This window comes from Bufo gargarizans, chromosome 5 (assembly GCF_014858855.1).
Source record: "Bufo gargarizans isolate SCDJY-AF-19 chromosome 5, ASM1485885v1, whole genome shotgun sequence".
Classification (NCBI taxonomy): Eukaryota; Metazoa; Chordata; class Amphibia; order Anura; family Bufonidae; genus Bufo; species Bufo gargarizans.
The window spans coordinates 299,490,423-299,516,111 of NC_058084.1; positions in this window are offsets into that span (position 1 = coordinate 299,490,423).

Genomic DNA, 25,689 nt, shown 5'->3' on the forward strand with positions numbered 1-25,689 from the left:
CAAATGTAAATAAAAGCTGAGAAATGCCTCTTGTACATTGTCTTATTATCTTTTGGGAGATACCTATGTCATTTCCCATCAAAAAAATTACTTCCTGGTTGAATAAAAGTAACTTTAAGTCAAAATTTGCCAGGGGTATGAATAATTATGGGCAGCACTGTATATACACATTGAGCCAACTTCTTTATCTTGAATACCCTGCATTGTGTTGTGCTACATGAAAAATAAAGCACTATTTAAGCTTTTTACCCCTAAAGTCTGAGAGTCATGGCCAACCCCACTGCAACCCACTGCATTCACCTCTATGGAAGCTCTATCACAGCTCTGTTCAAAAATCAACAATAATACAGCAATGTGAGTTACTTCATTGGAGTTTGGCTATCTCCAATGAAAATTTTAAATATATAGTATTTAAATGAGTTAAATCAGAAGTCTGTGGTCTAAAAATAGAATAAATGAGTCAAAGTTTGATGGGATGATAATTTTAGATGTTACCGTAGATGTGAACTTAAAATGCCCAATTATCTCGCTATGAGGTAAACATCCTCAATAAGTCTGAGTTAAAGTATACAAGCTATTTTAAATCTTTGGAAGGATAATTACACAGTAACTTAAAATGTTTATGATTAGAAAATTATAGGAAGAGGAAGATCACATATTGTAAAACTAAGTCTTGTTCTATGTTAAGGTGAGATACTTCATATCCATAATATCCTTATGTCCTTTTGTTGTTGTTTTTTTTTTTTTCTTCTTGGCTCACAAATTTTCCAATGTTATTTCAGTTCACATAGCACAGTTTAGGCGGAGTTCACTTCAACGTTCAGCCTTTCCATTCTTCTGCTCTGTTATAGGAGCAGGAGAACTGAAAGGATGTATAATTGAGCCAAACGGAGCCATTGAACCCCATAGACTATAATGGGGTCTTTTAGGTTTCCGCTCAGAGGAAGATTTTTGAAGCTGAGTCAAAAATCGTGCATACAGGCCCTTTGTCTCTGCTTCAAAAATCTTCCCCATAACGGAAATTTAATGGACCCCATTATAGTCTATGGGGTCTGTAGGCTCCATTTGGCTCAGTTATGTGCTGAATGCATCCTTTACGTTCTTCTGTTCCTATAATGAAGCAAGAACAGAAAGACTGGATGCTGATTTGAATACAGCATTATCCATTTTCTATGTCATTTACAAGCCAAAGACAACAGTGGATCTTGATAGAAAGATCTGTATAAGGAAATGACTTTTGGGTTCACCTTTTGACTAAAAGGTGCAAAAAAAACTGTCCTTCCAACATAAATATTGATCAATGTGGGAGTCCCCTGCCCGAGTACTTTTGTCTTCTATCCTGGAATATCCCCACTATATACTATATACACTATATTCTCTGTATGTACTGTAGTATAGACCAACACTTCTTCCCAACCCTTTTTCTCTAGATCTGTGCACGTTCCTATCTCTATCCATCCCCTGCCTTGCCTTCTGTAAGTTTTTCAGTATGTTGTATAAATATTGCCCTTGACAAGGTGTAGGAATGTCAGATGTTTAGAAAGCCATTTTATTTAACGCTTATCGCCTGTCTTTTGTTATAGCTAAAACCTTGTGCATTGTCATGTGCTTATTGCACACAAGTTCACCCTGTCATACTGTAGATATCTACATTGAGAGAGTTTGAATGCACCATATTTATCACAGTGGTTCAGGTTGTATGATAAATGTATATTGATTCACTTTTACATCAGGAATTTTGGCACAAAAATAAAATAATCACATTTTATTAATGCCATATTCCCCACTAGGCTTCACCCCCTTGTCAAGTACAGCAAAAAAATAAACTAAGTGAGACAAAATTGTCAAAATTGTGGGGGAAAAAAATCTGATTGGTGTCAGTAGTAAACCTAGGCCAACCACCCACAAAACATAATTGAATTGGCCTCTAGACTTTGAAGTGGCCACTGAGCATTTGCAATTGTACTACTACTATTAAAATATAAATGTCCATAATATTTAGACATTTTTGTCTAAAAGCAGCCCGGAATAAAAAGTACATTAAAATCTGCTTTATACGTAGTATATACTAAATGCCTTTGAATTAGCTGCATGGCCCAACATACCTCATTCCTGACACAATATCCGAAAGCCCTGCCCGCTAAACACTAAGGAACTGCTTTCCGCTAAAGCACTGACTCTTTTCCTGCCAGCAGCTCTTTATATACTGTGGACTTGTCCAGTTTCTGCAAAAATGGTAGCATTTAATCAGAGGCTGGCTGGCAAATTTTAGCTTGGGGGGAGGGGGGAAGTGGCAAGCACACAGCACTAGCTGATATGTAGCAGCCCACCCTTAACCTGTTTAACTCTGCCTAACATATAGAGGCAGTATAGGTAAATGGGCAGATGGTTGTGTTTTCATGTTGGGATCGCTCAGTCATGTGCAATCCCAGATGTATGATGATTGAGTCTGTAGCAATAGCTTGATTATTAGAGGGACCAGGAACAAAAAATGGTTGGTTCCTGTGGTTGCAACAATAGATTAAAAAATAAAATAAAATCACTGCATTTCTATTTTTGAAGCTTTCTGGGGAACAAAGGTAGGTGACAATTGCTGTTCTATTAAATTTTACCTCTTCTACCCCAGGCCAGTTTTCAATCTCCTACCCAGGCCATTTCTTGCAAATCTGACATGTGTCACTTTATGTCAAAGCTGGCCAACCTGCGGCTCTCCAGCTGTTGTAAAACTACAATTCCCACTATGACCTGCTGTAGGCAGTCTTGGGATGCTGGAAGTTGTAGTTTTGCAACAGTTGGAGAGCCTCAGGTTGGCCATCCCTGCTTTATGTGGTAATAACTTTGGAACAAATTTACTTATCCAAGCCATTCTGAGTTTGTTTTCTCTTGACACATTGTATTTCATGACAGTCATAAATTTGAGTCAATATATTTTATCTTTATTTTAGAAAAATCCCAAATTTACCAAAAGTTTTGAAAATTTTCAAAATTTAAATTTCTTTGCTTTGAAAACAGAAAGTGATACATCAAAAAAAAAAAAAAAAAAAATATTACTTAACATTCCCCATATGTCTACTTTATGTTGGCATCATTTTGTAAATGTCATTTTATTTTTTAGAACGTTAGAAGGCTCAGAATTTTAGAAGAAATTCTTAAGATTTAGGCCCCTTTCACACGAGCGTGACGGATTAGGTCCGGATGCATTCAGGGTGAGTTCAGTGAAACTCGCACTATTTTGCAAGCAAGTTCAGTCAGTTTTGTCTGCGATTGCATTCAGTTGTTCAGTTTTTTCAACGCGGGTGCAATGCGTTTTGATCCGTGATGTTGATTGCACACAGAACGGTGTCCATTTATTGTGGATCCGCATATGCGGTCCGCAATATGGCAACAGTCGTGTGAACAAGCCCTTTGGTGCACCAATCAGCAATATCTACTCAGACCTGATAAAATGTGGAGTTGCATGTATTTCACCAAAAATAAATGTGCATCATTAGTGCCGAAATAATGACTGGAGATCGCAAATTCTAGAATTCGCTAATTTATTACGAATATAATGCGAAAAAATTCACAAAATGTCGCCGAAATGAATAATGCCTATGGCGCTTATCAATACTATTGTAAGGGGAGTACTAAAGGGTCATTCCACTGTGGAATGAGGCTACCAAGGGGGTATTATACTGTATGATGGCATCAGAGCCCACTGAAGAAGCTCTGGAAAAGTCAGGAGGAAGAGAAAGGAGGAACAGGAAGATAGGCGAGTATGAAAGGTTTATTAGTTTTAGAATATTGGTATTTACCTCAGGGTGACGATTAGCCTTTCTTCAGGTGATATGCTGCGCCTCATATTAGTGTTCTGGAAGATGAGATCAGGACAGAGAGACTCCAGCAGACAGTCAAAGGCGGACACCAACATCTGTCAAAATAGATGATATTTCTCCGGGTGTTGCCTCAAGTCAAAGTATGAAAGTGGCCCTTTCTGCACCATTGTGAGACAATGGGGTGAACCCAAAGGCGCTTTCTACTCGGTTCCTCGTCCAACATTGGTGACTACTGTCCGTATTGCCGAGAGAGAAGCCAGTACAGAACTGTATCCGCACGTGTTTTGGGCATGCTGAACCAACAAAAATCTCCAGAAACCTATGCAAGCCAAACTGAGGATTTTAGCAAAGCACACTACGCTCTAAAAGCAGTAGAAATGGTGCCTGAGCAATCATGTGACCTTGTTATGAGAGTTTAAAATATGCCAATTTTAACCCTTTCGTTTTTTGCCGACCGTGAAAAACGGATAACACACGGAAGCACCACGTCCGTATTATTCGGACTTACGGAACGGAAAGATAACTGAAGACATACGAAACACACAGATCCGTTATTTGCGGACCGCAAAACCAACACGGTCGTGTGAATGCTCCCTTATTGTAATATGTTTTTCTGTTTGTTTTTTTCAGATCCGCTATTTGGACTACGACTGATTTTTTTGGACTACTTGGAGATGTGGACTATTTATTTAAATTACATTTTTTTCTGTGTTTTTTTTTTCACTATTGATTGCAGTTTTAATAATGGAGGTATCTTTCAGACACCTTTATTCCTATCACTGGGTCTAAGTGTCAGCCAGGGGTGTTTTTCCACCCCAGGGCGGACATTAACGACTCATCCATTACCCCAGCACCCTAAGCCCCAGGGGTGCCAGGAAAAACTGGGTTGCCATCATGGGTGGAACCGCCCCTGCATTTAATTAAAGAATACAATGATGACATATTCCACAGTATTTACAGATATCAGTCACTCTCCCCAATGGATAACAATCTAAGTTCCCTATCAGTAAGTTATCATGCACACAAACTTATTTTCTTTCAGTGTCCGTTCCGGGTTTTTTGGTGGACCGTATGCGGAACCAGCCATTTCAATGGGTCCGCAAAAAAAAAAAAAAAAAAAAAAAAAAAAAAAAAAAAAAACACGGAAGCTACATTCTGTATGTTCATATTTTTGTTCCACAAAAAATAGAACACGTCCTATTATTGTCCGCATTACAGAGAAGGATAGGACTATTCTATTAGGGGCCAGCTGTTCCGTTTCACAGAATACAGAATGCACAAGGACGTCATCCATATTTTTTGCAGAATCATTTTTGCGGACTGCAAAATACATATGGTTGTGTGCATGAGCCCTAAGTCTTTGGATTGTGGAAGGAAGCCCATGCAAACACAGGGAGAATATATAAACTCAATATGGATGTTGTCCTTTGTCTGATTTCAACCTAGGACTGCCAATGCTGTAAGGCTCCAGAATATATAGTATTTTTCATTTTGTAAGACCCATATGATAATAAGGCACACTTAGGTTTAATAAGAAAAAACATTAAAACATTTTTAATCATACCTCGGATCAGAACCCCACTCCCCAATATTAGACTTCAAATCAGACCTCAAAATCAGATCCTCAGATTAGACCCCCATATTGGATCCTCAGATCAGACATCTATATTGGATCCTCTGATATGATCCCATAATCGGGTCCTCAGATCAGACCCTCAAATCAGATCCCCATATCCGACCCTCAGATCAAATCCCCATATCAGACCTCAGATCATATCCTCAGTACAGACCCCTATATCATATCCTCAGATCAGACCTTCATATCAGACCCCATATCAAACATCAGATGAGACCTCCATCAGACCTCCATGTTAGACTCCCATGTCATGCAATGATTATAGTGGATGGCACTCCTTATACAAATGTTGGTGCTCAGTGGAAATGATCAATTTGACTTAAGAAGTAACCACGACACTCATTTGGATGATCAAGAGATAATTCATTTATTTAATTGTCCATCCCAAAGTGATCTTTTTAGATAATGGCCAACGTTTCGGTCCACCAGGACCTTGTTCACGGGCTAAGTAAAAATACATATAAAGAATTTTAAATACAGACTTAGCTTTTGGGACAGGCAGACAATAATATATGACAAAGTATGGACGTGTAAAATAAATACACAGATGTCAGAAAAACATAGAAAGTTGGAATTCAATATTATCACATAGACATATCCATCTGAGTAGGATGATTCCATATTATCTTTTTTGCTTCTGTGAACTCAATATATATCACAGTTATATGGCATCCAAATATGAAGTCACTGTAAATAACTCTGCTTTTATCTTTAATACACAAACATATGAACTAGTCTTGAGCGAGCATGCTCTGCCGAACTGCTGTTCGGCTCGAGCATCGCTATGCTCAGCACATGGCGGTACTCGGCCGATTACTGCATGTGCTTGAGCGCCATGCTTGAGTCTCCTTCCTGCACGATTTGCGGCTGCTATGCAGCATTCGAATAAACATGCAGGTAAGTACTGCCATCACTGTAATGCCAGTAGCCATGTTGGCTACTGGCATTACAATGATTGGCTGACCAGAACATATACAGCTATATAGCACCCGATGATGCATATTTGGCTCATTTGTAGTCAGGGTGTTAAGGTTACCTGCACAATTGCTTGTAGAGGTTACTCAAAGAGGGGATGGAGTCGAATGGCAGCGACACAGGAACAGAGGAGCACGGATATGAATGAATGATCCAAATATGCAGGAATGGCGGTGGCTCAATGGACCCGATAAGGTCCAAGTGGTAGATGAGTGCTGAAGAACAAGGAAGGCAAGAGAGTAGTCAGGCAGTCCTGGGTCGGTACACGGGATGGCAGGTACAAGGATTCAGGATGAGGCAGGAGAGTATTCAATGGAGGCAGAGTTCGGTACACGAGCAGGTTAGCAGACAAATACTGAGAGGCTGAAGCAAGACTACAGCTGAGATAGCTCAATAATCTGGCAAGGGAGGAAGAAGTGACATGGTCTTCCTTAAATAGGGCGTACACAGATCTGATTGGTCAAACTAAAAGCAGGAACATTCAGGTCAAGCAGGTGGTACAAAAAAGTAACAAAAGCTGTCCAGGTAGCTCTGTGGTCTAGTGAGCAAGGCTACAGCCTAGGATGCTGGAGTTTCCTGGTTTGATCCCTGACACAGGGAAAGCTGCGCTTCAGAAGGAGGGATAGTGTAGGGAGTGTAATCGCAATCTATTTAGTACAAACACTCAAAAGTCCATTTTAGTGGCAGGCTAGCAGTATTTTATAGCTACAGTACCACAACTTTTTATATAGAGGTTGTCTGAAGTGACTTGTGACATCTGTCCATTACCTTCTGTGTATCAGGACCAAAGATTGGAGAAATATAACTGAAAATTACTATATTTTCTCCATCATTTTCAATACTTTTTATATAGAGGGTGTCTGCAGTGACTTGTGACATCTGTTCAATACCTTCTGTGTGACAGGCCAGAGATTTGAGAAATGAAAATGACTGTATTTTTTCCATTATTTTCAATACTTTTTATATAGAGGATGTCTGCAGTGAGTTGTGACATCTGTCCGATACCTTCTGTGTGTCAGGGCCAGAAATTGGAAAAATATAAGTGAAAATTACTATATTTTCTCCATCATTTTCAATACTTTTTGTATAGAGGGTGTCTGCAGTGACTTGTGACATCTGTCCAATACCTTCTGTGTGTCAGGGCTAGGGATTGGAGAAATATAAGTGAAATCTATGTTCTTTTTTCCATACTTTTACGTACTTATTCAATATACTGTGCATGCTGTGAACTGTGGCATTCGTTCCACATCTTGTGTGTCAAGCGTGCATATAACATTTAATATGAAGAAGGCGAGCACTAAGGGATGGGGAAGTGGCCGTGATACTGATTCACGCAGAGGCCGTGGCACTGGGCATGTTGAAACTGTACCTACTGCCAGAGCACAAGAAAAAAAAATCATTCACGATACCTAGCTTCATGTTCCCCGTTTGCAGGGCGTCGCAGGGCAAAACTCTTGAAGTCAGACCAGTGCGACCAGGTGGTCAGTTGGATTGCAGCAGATAATGCTTTCAGTGAGTTAAGCACCACTCTGTCTTCCGCCAAGTCCAGTCTCAGTAGCCAAGAGTCTGGTCAACAGAATCATCTCCCTGAACCTCCTTCCTCCCACCATGGAGAGTGCGGCCAAACAAGTGATGCTACATTCGGAATTTCCGAGGAGCTCTTTTCATCGCCATTACTTAATTTGGCTCTCTCGCCAAGCATGCTGTAAGAGGGACATGAGATGTTGTGCCCTGATTCCCAACCTCTTGAGCATCCACAGTCACTAGAACATGACGGTGGGTAACGGCAATTAGTGTTTAATGAGGTGGATGATGATGAGAATTGCCAATGAGTCAACCGCAATTACCGTATTTTTCGCCGTATAAGACGCACTTTTTCTCCCCCCAAAATGGGGGGAAAATGCCCCTGCGTCTTATACGGCGAATGCTGTCAATTTTACATCGCAAGCTGCGATGTAAAGCGAGCGGGGACTCGGGGAGGGACTGGGAGGAGGAGCTGGGGCCGGCAATAGCGGCGGGGCGGTGCAGTCACTGTACTATAGCCCCGCCCCGCCGCTATACTAATATAATATGTCATATTCAATTAATGGTTATTAAATATGCCCCTTTATGCCTAATAGTACCTTAAATCCTTAGCGCTTCAGTAGTATGCAGGCCGGGCGGGCGGCAGCGTAACTCCCTGATGTCACGTGCCTGCGCCGCCTACTTTATGAATGAAGCAGGCGGCGCAGGCAAGTGACGTCAGTGAGAGACGCGCCGCGCCGGCCGCCCGGCCTGCCGGCATTGTACTGAAACGCTTAGGATTTAAGGTACTATTAGGAATAAAGAGGCATATTTAATAACTATTAATTGAATAAGACATATTATATTAGTATACTGGAGCGGCGGGGGATCTGTGGATGGCACAGTTATGGGCTGGGAGGGTCTGTGGATGACGCATGTATAACAGTGCCATCCACAGAACCCCCCCCCTGTAACAGTGCCAGCCACAGATCCCCCTGTAACAGTGCATGCCACAGATCCCCCCATAAGTGTCCGTCATCCACAGTTCCCCCAATAACAGTGTCCGTCATCCACAGATCCCCCATAACAGTATCCGTCATCCACAGATCCCCCCCATAACAGTGTCCGTCATCCACAGATCCCCCCATAACAGTGTCCGTCATCCACAGATCACCCCATAACAGTGTCCGTCATCCACAGATCCCCAGTAATAGTGCCATCCACAGACCACCATTAGTTCCAAACACACAGCACACCTTTTGGTTAAAAATATTTTTTTTCTTATTTTCCTCCCCAAAAACCTAGGTGCGTCTTATACGCCGGTGCGTCTTATACAGCGAAAAATACGGTACTGTCTCAAAAGGTTGATGAAGAGGATGAGACACAGTTGTCAATCACTGAGGTTGTGGTTAGGTCAACAAATCAAGAGTATGATCAGAGTGAGCAAGTGGAAGAGGAGGTGGTGGACGATGAGGTCACTGACACAACCTGGGAAGGTGGAAAGCCGAGTGAGGACAGCAGTACAGAGGGGGAAGTATCTGTAGCACCACAACAGACTGGAAGAGGCAGTGGGATGGCAAACGGAAGAAGGAGGGCCACACCAACTGTTCTACAGAGCACCCCCTTGCATAAATCTCCCTTGCCAAGGAGTAGGTGTTCAGCAGTATGGCGCTTTTTTTTAGAAAAGTGAGGACGACAAAAGAATAGTAGTTTGCAACCTGTGCCACACCAAAATGAGCCAGGGAACACTAGCAACCTCACCACCACCAGAATGATCCACCACATGGCATCCAAGCACCGTAATAAGTGGGAAAAACTCCTGGGTCAACAATCTGTGTCTGTGGCTCACACCACTGCCTCCTCTTCCCATATGGTATGTGCTGGTCAATCGCCTGTCGAAGGGGAAGGTGAGGATGCTTCCTGCCCTGCACCTGGACCTTCGCAAGCACCATCAGCAACCGCATCCACTTCCCTGTCCCAGCGCAGCATCCAAATGTCATTACCCCAGGCATTTGAATGCAAGTGCAAATACCCAGCCACCCACCCACAGGCCACAGCACTACATGTGCACCTTTCAAAATTACTGGCCCTGAAAATGTTGCCATTTAGGCTTGTGGACACTGAGGCCATCCGCAGCCTGATGTCAGGGATGTCCTGTGGTGCTCTGTCCCCAGCCGTCACTATTTTTCAAGGTGTGTCGTGCCCGCCTTACACCAACATGTGTCCCGAAACATTAACACGTGCCCTGACCAATGTAGTTACTGGGAAGGTCCACTTAACCACGGACACATCTACAAGTGCATTTGGCCAGGGACGCTACATTCTTCTGACAGCACACTGGGTGAACATTGTAGAGCGGGTCGTACCCTGGGATGGCACAGGTGCTACCGACGCCTAGGATTGCGGGCCCTAATTCCATTAGGGTTTCTGCCAGCACCTTCGTTAGTGGCTCCAACCCCCACTTCTCCTCCTCCTCCTCCTCCTCCTCCACTTCCACCTCCGAATTATGCGCGTGCAGCACCAATCAGCCATCAGCTGGTAGCTGGAAGCAGTGTAGCACTGCAGTGGGGAAGTGTCAACAGGCCGTGATGAAGCTGATATGCTTAGGAGACAAACTGCATATCACCGCAGAGCTGTTGCAGGGGATAAGAGATCGGACTGAGCTGTGGCTCTCGCCACTCAACCGAGAAGCAGGCATGGTTGTTTGTGATAATGGCCGTAACTTGGTGGCGGCTTTTGACCTCTGCAAGCTCACACACATCCCATGCCTAGCCCACGTGTTCAACTTAGTGGTTCAGCGGTTTCTCAAAACCTACCCCAATTTGCCTGAGCTAATGGTGCTTGTGTGTACATTTCCGCAAGTCATCGACAGCTTCAGCCGGTCTATCAACGCTGCAGCAGCACTTTAACTTGTCAGCTCACCGGCTGTTGTGCGACGTGAGCACGCAAAGGAAATCCATGTTCCACATGTTGGCCAGGCTTTGTGAGTAGCAGAGGGAAGTAGTGAAATATCAGCTGCAACATAGTCTTCGCCTTTCTAGTCAGCGTCCGCTAATCAGAAGCGAGGAGTGGGCATGGATATCTTACCTCTGTGACGTTTTAAGAAACTTTGAGGAATCATCACAGATGGTGAGCGGCGATAACGCTATTATCAGCTTAACCATCCAACTTCTTTGTCTATTCAAACGCTTGCTGCTCACAATTAAGGATGACGCTTTGCATGTGGAAGAAGTGGAAATGGGGGAAGAAGACATTACACAGGGAGATAGACAGAACACACTCTGTCTGTCTTCTCAGCGCAGATCGGATGATGAAGAGGAGGAGAAGGAGGAGAAGGAGGAGCAGGGGACAGTTGACTTCGCTACATAGGGTAGTACCCATGGAAGTTTAATTCCATCTGTTCAGTATGGGTGGGCAGAAGAAGAGGAAGAGGATAAGGAGATAGAGAGTGATCCTCCTGATGACGACAGCGACGTTTTGTCTGTTTGTACTCTGGCACACATGGCTGACTTTATGTTAGGCTGTCTTTCCCACGACCCACGTGTTATACGCAATTTAGACAACACAGATTACTGGGTGTTCACCCTTCCCGAACCCCGCTACAAAAAGAACTTCTCATCTCTCATTCCTCAGGTGGAGAGAACAAGCAAAACGGTTCAATACCAGAAGGTACTTGTTGAAAAAATTGCTCCAAAGATTTCCATCTGACAATGCTGGCAGCAGAATCTGTACTTCCTTGGCCAACCGAGGAGGGGAGACAAGGGGAACAGACAGCAGTTCCAACAGAGGCAGGGCAACACTCTCCAAGGCCTTGGACAGTTTCATCACACCCCGCCAGCACCCTCACGCTGATGCGCAGCCTAGTGTCACAAGGAGGCAAACGTTTTGGAAGATGGTGAAAGAGTAAGTAGCAGACCATGTCAGCATCCTCAGTGATCCCTCAGTGCCTTGCAACTACTGGGTGTCCAAGCTGGACATGTGGCACGAACTGGTGCTCTACGCCTTGGAGGTGCTGGCCTGCTCTGCCACCAGCGTTTTGTCTGAGCGGGTATTTAGTGCTGCTGGTGGCATTATAACAAATAAGCGTATCTGCCTGTTAACTAAAAATGCTGACAGGTTGACTCTCATAAAAATGAACAAGGCCTGGATTGCCCCAGACTTTTCGACTCCACCAGAGGAAAGTGGATAAACACCCCTTCCGCCACAAAAAATTGGATATGGTTAAATCTTCCTTTTCTCATCCACCTCCTCCTCTTCTATCATATCAACATTCTTATTTGTTGCATATAATGCCCTCACATATAATTTTTTTACAGGGTCACCTCACCTGCAGGCCCTCGCATATAATGTTTTGCATGGTCATCTCGACTGCAGGCCCTAGCATATAATGTTTTACAGGGTCAGCTCACCTGCAGGCCCTCACATATAATGTTTTACGGGGTCAGCTCAACTGCAAGCCGTCACATATAATGTTGTACAGTATCAGCTCACCTTCAGGCCCTCGCATATAATGTTTTAAAGGATCAGCTCACCTGCAGGCCCTCGCATATAATGTTTTATGGGGTTAACTCACTTGCATGCCCTTGAATATAATGTTTTACAGGGTCAGCTCATCTGCAGGCCCTCGCATATAATTTTTTACAGTGTCAGCTTGCCTACAGCACTCGCATATAATGTTTTACAGGGTCAGCTCAACTGCAGGCCCCCGCAAATAATTTTTTACTGGGTCAGCTCATCTACAGCCCTCGCATATAAAGTTTTACAGGGTCAGCTCAACTGCAGGCCCTCGCATATAATGTTTTACAGGGTCCGCTCACCTGGAGGCCCTCGCATATAATGTTTTATGGGGTCAGCTCAACTGCAGGCCCTTGCATATAATGTTTTACAGGGTCTGCTCACTTGCAGGCTCTCGAATATAATGTTTTACGGGGTCAGCTCATCTGCAGGTCCTCGCATATAATGTTTTATGGGGTTAACTCACCTGCATGCCCTCGAATATAATGTTTTACAGGGTCAGCTCATCTGCAGGCCCTCGCATATAATTTTTTACAGGGACAACTTGCCTACAGCACTCGCATATAATGTTTTACAGGGTCAGCTCAACTGCAGGCCCCCGCATATAATTTTTTACTGGGTCAGCTCATCTACAGCCCTCGCATATAATGTTTTACAGGGTCAGCTCAACTGCAGGCCCTCGCATATAATGTTTTACAGGGTCCGCTCACCTGGAGGCCCTCGCATATAATGTTTTACGGGGTCAGCTCAACTGCAGGCCCTTGCATATAATGTTTTACAGGGTCTGCTCACTTGCAGGCTCTCGAATATAATGTTTTACGGGGTCAGCTCACCTGCAGGCCCTCACATATAAGGTTTTACAGGGTCAGCTCACCTATAGGCCCTTGCATATAATTTTTTACAGGGTTAGCTCACCTACAGCCCTTGCATATAATGTTGTACAGGGTCAGCTCAATTGCAGGCCCCCACATATAATGTTTTACAGGGTCAGCTCATCTGTAGGCCCTCGCATATAATTTTTTACAGGGTCAGCTCACCTACAGCCTTCACGTATAATGTTTTACAGGGTCAGCTCAACTGCAGGCCCTTGCATATAATGTTTAAAGGGGTCAGCTCAACTGCAGGCCCTCGCATATAATGTTGTACAGGGTCAGCTCACCTGTAGGCCCTCGCATATAATATTTTACAGGGTCAGCTCACCTGCAGGCCCTCAAATATAATGTTTTGTAGGGTCAGTTCAACTGCAGGCCCTCGTATATAATGTTTTACGGGGTCAGCTCAACTGCAGGCCCTCACTTATAATGTTGTACAGGGTCAGCTCACCTGCAGGCCCTTGAATATAATGTTTTACGGGGTCAACTTAACTGCAGGCCCTCCATTAAGTGATAAACAGATTGTATCAGAGAACCTCTTCCTTGTAATTTTTTGCAGCACTTGCACATACAAGTAAATATACAGGAAAGAATGTTTCTTAACAATTTTTCCTCAAAAAATCTATTTTTCTGTTTGGTGCTGTCTCCACCAGACATCTGAGAAGCTCTAACAGATGCCTTTCAGAACCTCCTCCTTGAGCTTCCTTTGTTTTGCTTTCAGTTCCTCATCTCGTTAGCCTCTCTCAGCTGTCATGTAGTTGTACTGATTGCATCCCTTTAAATTCCTCCCCATAGTGCATCAGTTTTCGGTTTATATTACTTCCTGGAGTGTGTGTGCATGCTGATCCTACTTCCCAGTCTTCTACAAGATAAGTGTTGTGCATTCATTTGTGTTTTTCTGTTTGCTGCATCCCAGGTGACCCTGACTCCCTCCATATCTAGTGTAGGGAGCCGGTGGTCGTGTCCCCTCACTATTATAGGGTGTTCAGGTGTTATACAGTCGAGGTACGAGGATATGCGATCATCTACCATTGGGATTTTCGCATAGGCTGAGCAGTCAGGGAGAGTGCCAGGTCTAATGCAGGGGTCTCCCTTTTTGTTCCTTAGTTTTGGATCCAGTGAGTCGTATATTCATTTTGTGTTGTCTTGATTCCTGTACACCTTCCGTGACAGGTGTGTATTATTGTCAGTCTGTAAAACTGGTGTACTATTCGGGCAACATCGTTCCCAGCAGCGACGAGATGCATACAGACATCCTCCCCATGCTGTTCCAGAACCATTTTGGTGGTGTTTCCATCAATTTCTGACATTTTCCTATGGACCAGGCAACCTCCCCTCTTCAAAGCAAGGGGTACCTGGTTTAATGCTCGGGTTCTCCTATTGACTTCCATTATACTTGGGTGCTCGAGCACCCGAACATCCGGATGTGTTCGGCCCGAGCACCCGAACACTACGGTGCTCGATCAACACTAATAGGAACTGTATTAAGTTTATTGGCAGGTCTAGCTTTATAAACACACAAGCTATAGAGCAACCTAGGACAGGTCTTAGCTGGCCAGCTACAGTGGGTATGGTTATCTGTGTTAACCCCTTAAGGACATAGGACGTACCGGTACGCCCTATTTCCCGAGTCCTTAAGGACCCAGGACGTACCGGTACGTCCTAACTTTAAATCGGGATTCCGGCGCCCCAGGGGTTAATCTGAACAGGATGTCGGCTGAAATCATTCAGCCGACATCCTGTCACAACGCCAGGGGGGGTCATGTGACACCCCCGTGTTGGCGATCGCAGCAAACCGCAGGTCAATTCAGACCTGCGGTTTTCTGCGCTTTTTGCAGTTTCTGATCCCCGCGGTCCCTGACCGCGAGGATCAGAAACTTTAGAGTGCCTAAATTAGAGATTTTCACCCCCCTGCACCCCTGCGCGATTTGATGGTGGCAGGTGGTGCAGGGGGGTGTCGCAGGCGGTGGGGGCGTTGCGGGAGGCGGGCGGTGCGGCAGGCGGGATTGCGATCCCCCGCTAGCCTCCCCTTGAATAATTGTTGGCGTCTAGTGGGTTATACCAGGGTGCCAGCACATTGCTGGCACCCTGGTATAAACGGCTGACATTGTTGATGCGATGTCAGCCGTTTAACCCTTTCCATACAGCGGTCCGTACAGACCGCTGTATGGAAAAGGTTAACAGCGCAGGGAGCTCCCTCCCTCTCTGATCGGGGGGCTGCTGTGCCTTTGCAGCCCCCCCGATGGAGAGGGAGAGAGCCCCCAGAGAGCCCCCCGAAGCCCCGTCCTCACCCTTCCCCGTCTGCGAAGTTGTGGCAGACGGGGAAGGTTCCCATGGCAACAGGACGCCTGCTCAGGCGTCCTGCTGTCCATGGTGCTGAACAGATCTATGCTAAAAGCATAGATCTGTTCAATGTAAGTAAAATAAAGTACAGAACCCTATAGGGTTCTGTACTGTATTTTACAGACATCAGACCCACTGGATCTTCATGAACCAAGTGGGTCTGGGTCAAAAAAAAAAAAAAAAAAGTTAAGATTTAAAAAAACATTTATCACTGAATAAAAATTAAAAAAATTAAATACACTACACATATTAGGTATCGCCTCGTCCGTAACAACCTGATCTATAAAACGGTCATGTTACTTTCCCCGCACGGTAAACGCCATAAAAATAAAAAATGAAAATGTTGCCCACCTTACTTCACAAAAAAGGTAATAAAAGTGATCAAAAAAGTTGCATGTACGCCAAAATAGTACCAATCAAACCGTCATCTCATCCCGCAAAAAATGAGACCCTACTCAAGATAATCACCCCAAAAACTGAAAAAACTATGGTTCTTAGACTATGGAAACACTAAAACATGATTTTATTTTGTTTCAAAAAAAAAATCATTGTGTAAAACTTACATAAATAAAAATTAAGTATACATATTAGGTATCGCCGCGTCTGTATCGACCGGCTCTATAAAAATACCACATGACCTAACCCCTCAGATGACCACCGTAAAAAAAAAAAAAAACGGTGTAAAAAAAGCAATTTTTTGCCATCTTACGTCACAAAAAGTGTAATAGCAAGCGATCAAAAAGTCATATTCAAAATAGTGCCAATCAAACAGTCATCTCATCCCGCAAAAAAATATACCCTACTCAAGATAATCGCCCCAAAACTGAAAAAACTATGGCTCTTAGACTATAGAGACACTAAACAATGTTTTGGTTTTAAAAATGAAGTTATTGTATAAAACTTACATAAATAAAAAAAAATTGTATACATATTAGGTATCGCCGCGTCCGTGACAACCTGCTCTATAAAATTACCACATGATCTAACCTGTCAGATGAATGTTGTAAATAACAAAAAAAAACATGCCAAAAAAGCTATTTCTTGTTACCTTGCCGCACAAAAAGTGTACTATAGAGCAACCAAAAATCATATGTACCCTAAACTAGTACCAACAATACTGCCACCCTATTCCGTACTTTCTAAAATGGGGTCACTTTTTTGGAGTTTATACTCTAGGGGTGCATCAGGGGGGCTTCAAATGGGACATGGTGTCAAAAAAACTGTCCAGCAAAATCTGCCTTCCAAAAACCGTATGGCATTCCTTTCCTTCTGTGCCCTGCCGTGTGCCCGTACAGCAGTTTACGACCACATATGGGGTGTTTCTGTAAACTACAGAATCAGGGCCATAAATAATGAGTTTTGTTTGGCTGTTAACCCTTGCTTTGTAACTGGAAAAAAAATATTAAAATGGAAAATCTGCCAAAAAAGTGAAATTTTGAAATTGTATCTCTATTTTCCATTAAATCTTGTGCAACACCTAAAGGGTTAACAAAGTTTGTAAAATCAGTTTTGAATACCTTGAGGGGTGTAGTTTCTTAGATGGGGTCACTTTTATGGAGTTTCTACTCTACGGGTGCATCAGGGGGCTTCAAATGGGACATGGTGTCAAAAAAACTGTCCAGCAAAATCTGGCTTCCAAAAACCATACGGCGCACCTTTCACTCTACTCCCCGCTGTGTGGCCGTACAGTAGTTTACGGCCACATATGGGGTGTTTCTGTAAACAGCAGTGTCAGGGCAATAAAGATACAGTCTTGTTTGGCTGTTAACCCTTGCTTTGTTAGTGGAAAAAATGGATTAAAATGGAAAATTACCGTATGTTTTGCCCCATAAGACGCACTTTTTCTTCCCCCAAAACAGGGGAGAAATGCCCCTGCGTCTTATGGGGCGAATGCTTGCCGTTTTACATCGCTGGCAGCAATGTAGGAGCGAGAGGGGACTCGGGGAGGGACTGGGAGGAGGATCTGGGGGCTGGCAATAGCGGCGGGGCGGTGCAGTCAGTGTAGTAGTAGTCAGTGTAATATCCCCGCCGCTCCGGTATACTAAAATAAGAGGTCATATCCAAGTAATACTTATTAAACATGCCCCCTCAGTCCAATACTACCTTTACATCCTAATCGCATCTGTAGAATTCAGGCCGGGCGGGCGGCAGCGTAACTCTTGTCACGTGCCTGCGCCGCCTACTTTATGAATGAAGCAGGCGGCGCAGGCAAGTGACGTCAGTGAGAGACGCGCCGGCCGCCCGGCCAAGCCTGAATTCTACAGAAGCGATTAGGATGTAAGGTAGTAATAGGACTGAGGGGGCATGTTTAATAACCAATAATTGAATATAACATCTTATATTTGTATACAGGCGGCGGCGGTGGTGGCGGGGTGGGGGGCTTGGGTGATGGGCGCGATCTGTGGATGGCACAGTTACGGTGGGCTGGGGGGTCTGTGGATGGCACTGTTATGGGCTGGGGGGTCTGTGGATGGCACTGTTATGGGCTGGGGGGTCTGTGAATGGCACATATATAACAGTGCCACCCACAGATCCCCCCAGCCCATAACAGTGCCATCCACAGATCCCCCCTGTAACAGTGCCAGCCACAGAATCCCCCCCTGTAACAGTGCAAGCCACAGATGCCCCCCATAACAGTGTCTGTCATCCACAGATGCCCCCCATAACAGTGTCTGTCATCCACAGATGCCCCCCATAACAGTGTCCGTCATCCACAGATGCCCCCCATAACAGTGTCCGTCATCCACAGATCCCCCCCATAACAGTGTCCGTCATCCACAGATCCCCCCATAACAGTGTCTGTCATCCACAGATCCCCCCCATAACAGTGTCTGTCATCCACAGATCCCCCCCATAACAGTGTCTGTCATCCACAGATCCCCCCATAACAGTGTCAGTCATCCACAGATCCCCAGTAATGGTGCCATCCACAGACCACCATTAGTTCCAAACCCACCAAACACACAGCACACCTTTTGGTTAAAAATATTTTTTTCTTATTTTCCTCCCCAAAAACTTAGGTGCGTCTTATGGGCCGGTGCGTCTTATAGGGCGAAAAATACTGTAGGCAAAAAAATGAAATTCTCAAATTTCATCCCCATTTGCCAATAACTCTTGTGCAACACCTAAAGGGTTAACAAAGTTTGTAAAATCAGTTTTGAATACCTCGAGGGGTGTAGTTTATGGAATGGGGTCATTTTTGGGCTGTTTCTATTACGTAAGCCTCGCAAAGTGACTTCAGAGCTGTAGTGGTCCCTAAAAATTGGGTTTTTGTAAATTTCTGAAAAATTTCAAGATTTGCTTCTAAACTTCTAAGCCTTGTAACATCCCCAAAAAATAAAATATCATTCCCAAAATAATTCAAACATGAAGTAGACATATGGAGAATTTTAAGTCATCACAATTTTGGGGGGTATTACTATGTATTACAGAAGTAGAGAAACTGAAACTTTGAAATTTGCTAATTTTTCCAAAATTTTGGGTAAATTAGGTATTTTATTATGCGAAAAAATTATTATTGTTTTACTTTATTTTACCAGTGTCATGAAGTACAATATGTGACAAAAAAAACTATCTCAGAATGGCCTGGATAAGTCAAAGTGTTTTAAAGTTATCAGCACTTAAAGTGACACTGGTCAGATTTGCAAAAAATGGCCTGGTCCTTAAGGTGAAAATGAGCCTGGTCCTTAAGGGGTTAATGAGTTTCAATCCAGATTTATTACTGGACCTTTTTTTAAAAAGTTGCAAACAAAAGTCTCAAATCCACTCCAGTACGGACATGGTGTGGACAAATATAGTAGCATTTTATAGACAAATGTGTTTAAGGATGAGTAGAGTTGAGCGAACACCTGGATGTTCGGGTTCGAGAAGTTCGGCCGAACATCCCGGAAATGTTCGGGTTCGGGATCCGAACCCGATCCGAACTTCGTCCCGAACCCGAACCCCATTGAAGTCAATGGGGACCCGAACTTTTCGGCACTAAAAAGGCTGTAAAACAGCCCAGGAAAGAGCTAGAGGGCTGCAAAAGGCAGCAACATGTAGGTAAATCCCCTGCAAACAAATGTGGATAGGGAAATGAATTAAAATAAAAATTAAATAAATAAAAATTAACCAAAATCAATTGGAGAGAGGTTCCATAGCAGAGAATCTGGCTTCCCGTCACCCACCACTGGAACAGTCCATTCTCAGATATTTAGGCCCCGGCACCCAGGCAGAGGAGAGAGGTCCCGTAACAGAGAATCTGTCTTCATGTCAGCAGAGAATTAGTCTGCATGTCATAGCAGAGAATGAGGCTTCACGTCAGCCACCACTGCAACAGTCCATTGGCATATATTTAGGCCCAGCACACACACAGGCAGAGGAGAGAGGTCCCGTAACAGAGAATCTGGCTTCATGTCAGCAGAGAATCAGTCTGCATGTCATAGCAGAGAATCAGGCTTCACGTCAGCCACCACTGCAACAGTCAATTGTCATAAATTTAGGCCCAGAACCCAGGCAGAGGAGAAAGGTCCCGTAACAGACAATCTGGCTTCATGTCAGCAGAGAATCAGTCTTCATATCATAGCAGAGAATCAGGCTTCACGTCACCCACCACTGTAAGAGTCAATTTTCATAAATTTAGGCCCAGAACCCAGGCAGAGGAGAAAGGTCCCGTAACAGACAATCTGGCTTCATGTCAGCAGAGAATCAGTCTTCATATCATAGCAGAGAATCAGGCTTCACGTCACCCACCACTGTAAGAGTCAATTTTCATAAATTTAGGCCCAGAACCCAGGCAGAGGAGAAAGGTCCCGTAACAGACAATCTGGCTTCATGTCAGCAGAGAATCAGTCTTCATATCATAGCAGAGAATCAGGCTTCACGTCACCCACCACTGTAAGAGTCAATTTTCATAAATTTAGGCCCAGAACCCAGGCAGAGGAGAAAGGTCCCGTAACAGACAATCTGGCTTCATGTCAGCAGAGAATCAGTCTTCATATCATAGCAGAGAATCAGGCTTCACGTCACCCACCACTGTAAGAGTCAATTTTCATAAATTTAGGCCCAGAACCCAGGCAGAGGAGAAAGGTCCCGTAACAGACAATCTGGCTTCATGTCAGCAGAGAATCAGTCTTCATATCATAGCAGAGAATCAGGCTTCACGTCACCCACCACTGTAAGAGTCAATTTTCATAAATTTAGGCCCAGAACCCAGGTAGAGGAGAAAGGTCCCGTAACAGACAATCTGGCTTCATGACAGCAGAGAATCAGTCTGCATGTCATAGCAGAGAATCAGGCTTCACGTCAGCCACCACTGCAACAGTCCATTGTCATAAATTTAGGCCCAGCACCCAGGCAGAGGAGAGAGGTCCCGTAACAGACAATCTGGCTTCATGTCAGCAGAGAATTAGTCTGCATGTCATAGCAGAGAATCAGGCTTCATGTCAGCCACCACTGCAACAGTCCATTGGCATATATTTAGGCCTAGCACACAGGCAGAGGAGAGGTTCATTCAACTTTGGGTAGCATCGCAATATAATGGTAAAATGAAAATAAAAATAGGATTGAATGAGGAAGTGCCCTGGAGTACAATAATATATGGTTATGGGGAGGTAGTTAATGTCTAATCTGGACAAGGGACGGACAGGTCCTGTGGGATCCATGCCTGGTTCATTTTTATGAACGTCAGCTTGTCCACATTGGCTGTAGACAGGCGGCTGCGTTTGTCTGTAATGACGCCCCCTGCCGTGCTGAATACACGTTCAGACAAAACGCTGGCTGCCGGGCAGGCCAGCACCTCCAAGGCATAAAAGGCTAGCTCTGGCCACGTGGACAATTTAGAGACCCAGAAGTTGAATGGGGCCGAACCATCAGTCAGTACGTGGAGGGGTGTGCACACGTACTGTTCCACCATGTTAGTGAAATGTTGCCTCCTGCTAACACGTTGCGTATCAGGTGGTGGTGCAGTTAGCTGTGGCGTGTTGACAAAAGTTTTCCACATCTCTGCCATGCTAACCCTGCCCTCAGAGGAGCTGGCCGTGACACAGCTGCCTTGGCGACCTCTTGCTCCTCCTCTGCCTTGGCCTTGGGCTTCCACTTGTTCCCCTGTGACATTTGGGAATGCTCTCAGTAGCGCGTCTACCAACGTGCGCTTGTACTCGCGCATCTTCCTATCACGCTCCAGTGCAGGAAGTAAGGTGGGCACATTGTCTTTGTAGCGTGGATCCAGCAGGGTGGCAACCCAGTAGTCCGCACAGGTTAAAATGTGGGCAACTCTGCTGTCGTTGCGCAGGCACTGCAGCATGTAGTCGCTCATGTGTGCCAGGCTGCCCAGGGGTAAGGACAAGCTGTCCTCTGTGGGAGGCGTATCGTCATCGTCCTGCCTTTCCCCCCAGCCACGCACCAGTGATGGACCCGAGCTGCGTTGGGTGCCACCCCGCTGTGACCATGCTTCATCCTCATCCTCCTCCACCTCCTCCTCATCCTCGTCCTCCTCGTCCTCCAGTAGTGGGCCCTGGCTGGCCACATTTGTACCTGGCCTCTGCTGTTGCAAAAAACCTCCCTCTGAGTCACTTCGAAGAGACTGGCCTGAAAGTGCTAAAAATGACCCCTCTTCCTCATCCTCCTCCTCCTCCTCCTGGGCCACCTCCTGTTCCATCATCGCCCTAAGTGTTTTCTCAAGGAGACATAGAAGTGGTATTGTAACGCTGATAACGGTGTCATCGCCACTGGCCATGTTGGTGGAGTACTCGAAACAGCGCAACAGGGCACACAGGTCTCGCATGGAGGCCCAGTCATTGGTGGTGAAGTGGTGCTGTTCTGTAGTGCGACTGACCCGTGCGTGCTGCAGCTGAAACTCCACTATGGCCTGCTGCTGCTCGCACAGTCTGTCCAGCATGTGCAAGGTGGAGTTCCACCTGGTGGGCACGTCGCATATGAGGCGGTGAGCGGGAAGGCCGAAGTTACGCTGTAGCGCAGACAGGCGAGCAGCGGCAGGATGTGAACGCCGGAAGCGCGAACAGACGGCCCGCACTTTATGCAGCAGCTCTGACATGTCGGGGTAGTTGTGAATGAACTTCTGCACCACCAAATTCAGCACATGCGCCAAGCAAGGGATGTGCGTCAAATTGGCTAGTCCCAGAGCTGCAACGAGATTTCGCCCATTATCACACACCACCAGGCCGGGCTTGAGGCTCACCGGCAGCAACCACTCGTCGGTCTGTTGTTCAATACCCCGCCACAACTCCTGTGCGGTGTGGGGCCTGTCCCCCAAACATATGAGTTTCAGAATGGCCTGCTGACGTTTACCCCGGGCTGTGCTGAAGTTGGTGGTGAAGGTGTGTGGCTGACTGGATGAGCAGGTGGAAGAAGAGGAGGAGGAAGCCGAGAAGGAGGAGGTGGCAACAGGAGGCAAAGAATGTTGCCCTGCGATCCTTGGCGGCGGCAGGACGTGCGCCAAACAGCTCTCCGCCTGGGGCCCAGCTGCCACTACATTTACCCAGTGTGCAGTTAGGGAGATATAGCGTCCCTGGCCGTGCTTACTGGTCCACGTATCTGTGGTTAGGTGGACCTTGCTACAGATGGCGTTGCGCAGTGCACACTTGATTTTATCGGATACTTGGTTGTGCAGGGAAGGCACGGCTCTCTTGGAGAAGTAGTGCCGGCTGGGAACAACATACTGTGGGACAGCAAGCGACATGAGCTGTTTGAAGCTGTCTGTGTCCACCAGCCTAAATGACAGCATTTCATAGGCCAGTAGTTTAGAAATGCTGGCATTCAGGGCCAGGGATCGAGGGTGGCTAGGTGGGAATTTACGCTTTCTATCAAATGTTTGTGAGATGGAGAGCTGAACGCTGGCGTGTGACATGGTTGAGACGCTTGGTGACGGAGGTGGTGGTGGTGGTGTTGGTGGTACATCCCCTGTTTGCTGGGCGGCAGGTGCCAACGTTCCTCCAGAGGCGGAGGAAGAGGCCGAGGCGGCAGCAGCAGAATAGGCCGAGGCGGCAGCAGCAGAAGAGGTAGCAGGGGGAGCCTGAGTGACTTCCTTGGTTTTAAGGTGTTTACTCCACTGCAGTTCATGCTTTGCATGCAGGTGCCTGGTCATGCAGGTTGTGCTCAGGTTCAGAACGTTAATGCCTCGCTTCAGGCTCTGATGGCACAGCGTGCAAACCACTCGGGTCTTGTCGTCAGCACATTGTTTGAAGAAGTGCCATGCCAGGGAACTCCTTGAAGCTGCCTTTGGGGTGCTCGGTCCCAGATGGCGGCGGTCAGTAGCAGGCGGAGTCTCTTGGCGGCGGGTGTTCTGCTTTTGCCCACTGCTCCCTCTTTTGCTACGCTGTTGGCTCGGTCTCACCACTGCCTCTTCCTCCGAACTGTGAAAGTCAGTGGCACGACCTTCATTCCATGTGGGGTCTAGGACCTCATCGTCCCCTGCATCGTCTTCCACCCAGTCTTGATCCCTGACCTCCTGTTCAGTCTGCACACTGCAGAAAGACGCAGCAGTTGGCACCTGTGTTTCGTCATCATCAGAGACATGCTGAGGTGGTATTCCCATGTCCTCATCATCAGGAAACATAAGTGGTTGTGCGTCAGTGCATTCTATGTCTTTCACCGCTGGGGAAGGGCTAGGTGGATGCCCTTGGGAAACCCTGCCAGCGGAGTCTTCAAACAGCATAAGAGACTGCTGCATAACTTGAGGCTGAGACAGTTTCCCTGGTATGCATGGGGGTGATGTGACAGACTGATGGGGTTGGTTTTCAGGCGCCATCTGTGCGCTTTCTGCAGAAGACTGGGTGGGAGATAATGTGAACGTGCTGGATCCACTGTCGGCCACCCAATTGACTAATGCCTGTACCTGCTCAGGCCTTACCATCCTTAGAACGGCATTGGGCCCCACCATATATCGCTGTAAATTCTGGCGGCTACTGGGACCTGAGGTAGTTGGTACACTAGGACGTGTGGATGTGGCAGAACGGCCACGTCCTCTCCCAGCACCAGAGGGTCCACTAACACCACCACGACCATGTCCACGTCCGCGTCCCTTACTAGATGTTTTTCTCATTGTTATGGTTCACCACAACAACAAATATATTATTTGGCCCAATGTATTGTATTCAAATTCAGCGGGATATAAATTTGAGGCCTAGTATTTAGGCGCTGGGTGACCGGTATGGATTTAGTGACAGAATTAGACTTGGAAATGCACAGAAGCGTGTGTGTGAAGTTATTCTGAATGACCCAATGTGCACCTTGAATATTATATACCCTTTTTGGGATAGATTTCAAATAGCTCTGATATAGCAGGAACCACTAAATTATGAAATTGCTAAATTGGGAATTGTACTTCAACCCAGAACAAAAAATGTGCTTTGACGGACACTAAATATCTTGCCCAGCAACAACAGTACAGCGGTAACGAGAGATTTAGAGGGATTTAAATTTGAGGCCTAGTATTTAGGCGCTGGGTGACAGGTATGGGTTTAGTGACAGAATTAGACTTGGAAATACACAGTAGCGGGTGTGTGTGAAGTTATTCTGAATGACCCAATGTGCACCTTCAATATTATATACCCTTTTAGGGATAGATTTCAAATAGCTCTGATATAGCAGGAACCACTAAATTATGAAATTGCTAAATTGGGAATTGTACTTCAACCCAGAACAAAAAATGTGCTTTGACGGACACTAAATATCTTGCCCAGCAACAACAGTACAGCGGGTAACGAGAGATTTAGAGGGATTTAAATTTGAGGCCTAGTATTTAGGCGCTGGGTGACAGGTATGGGTTTAGTGCCAGAATTAGACTTGGAAATACACAGTAGCGGGTGTGTGTGAAGTTATTCTGAATGACCCAATGTGCACCTTCAATATTATATACCCTTTTAGGGATAGATTTCAAATAGCTCTGATATAGCAGGAACCACTAAATTATGAAATTGCTAAATTGGGAATTGTACTTCAACCCAGAACAAAAAATGTGCTTTGACGGACACTAAATATCTTGCCCAGCAACAACAGTACAGCGGGGTAACGAGAGATTTAGAGGGATATA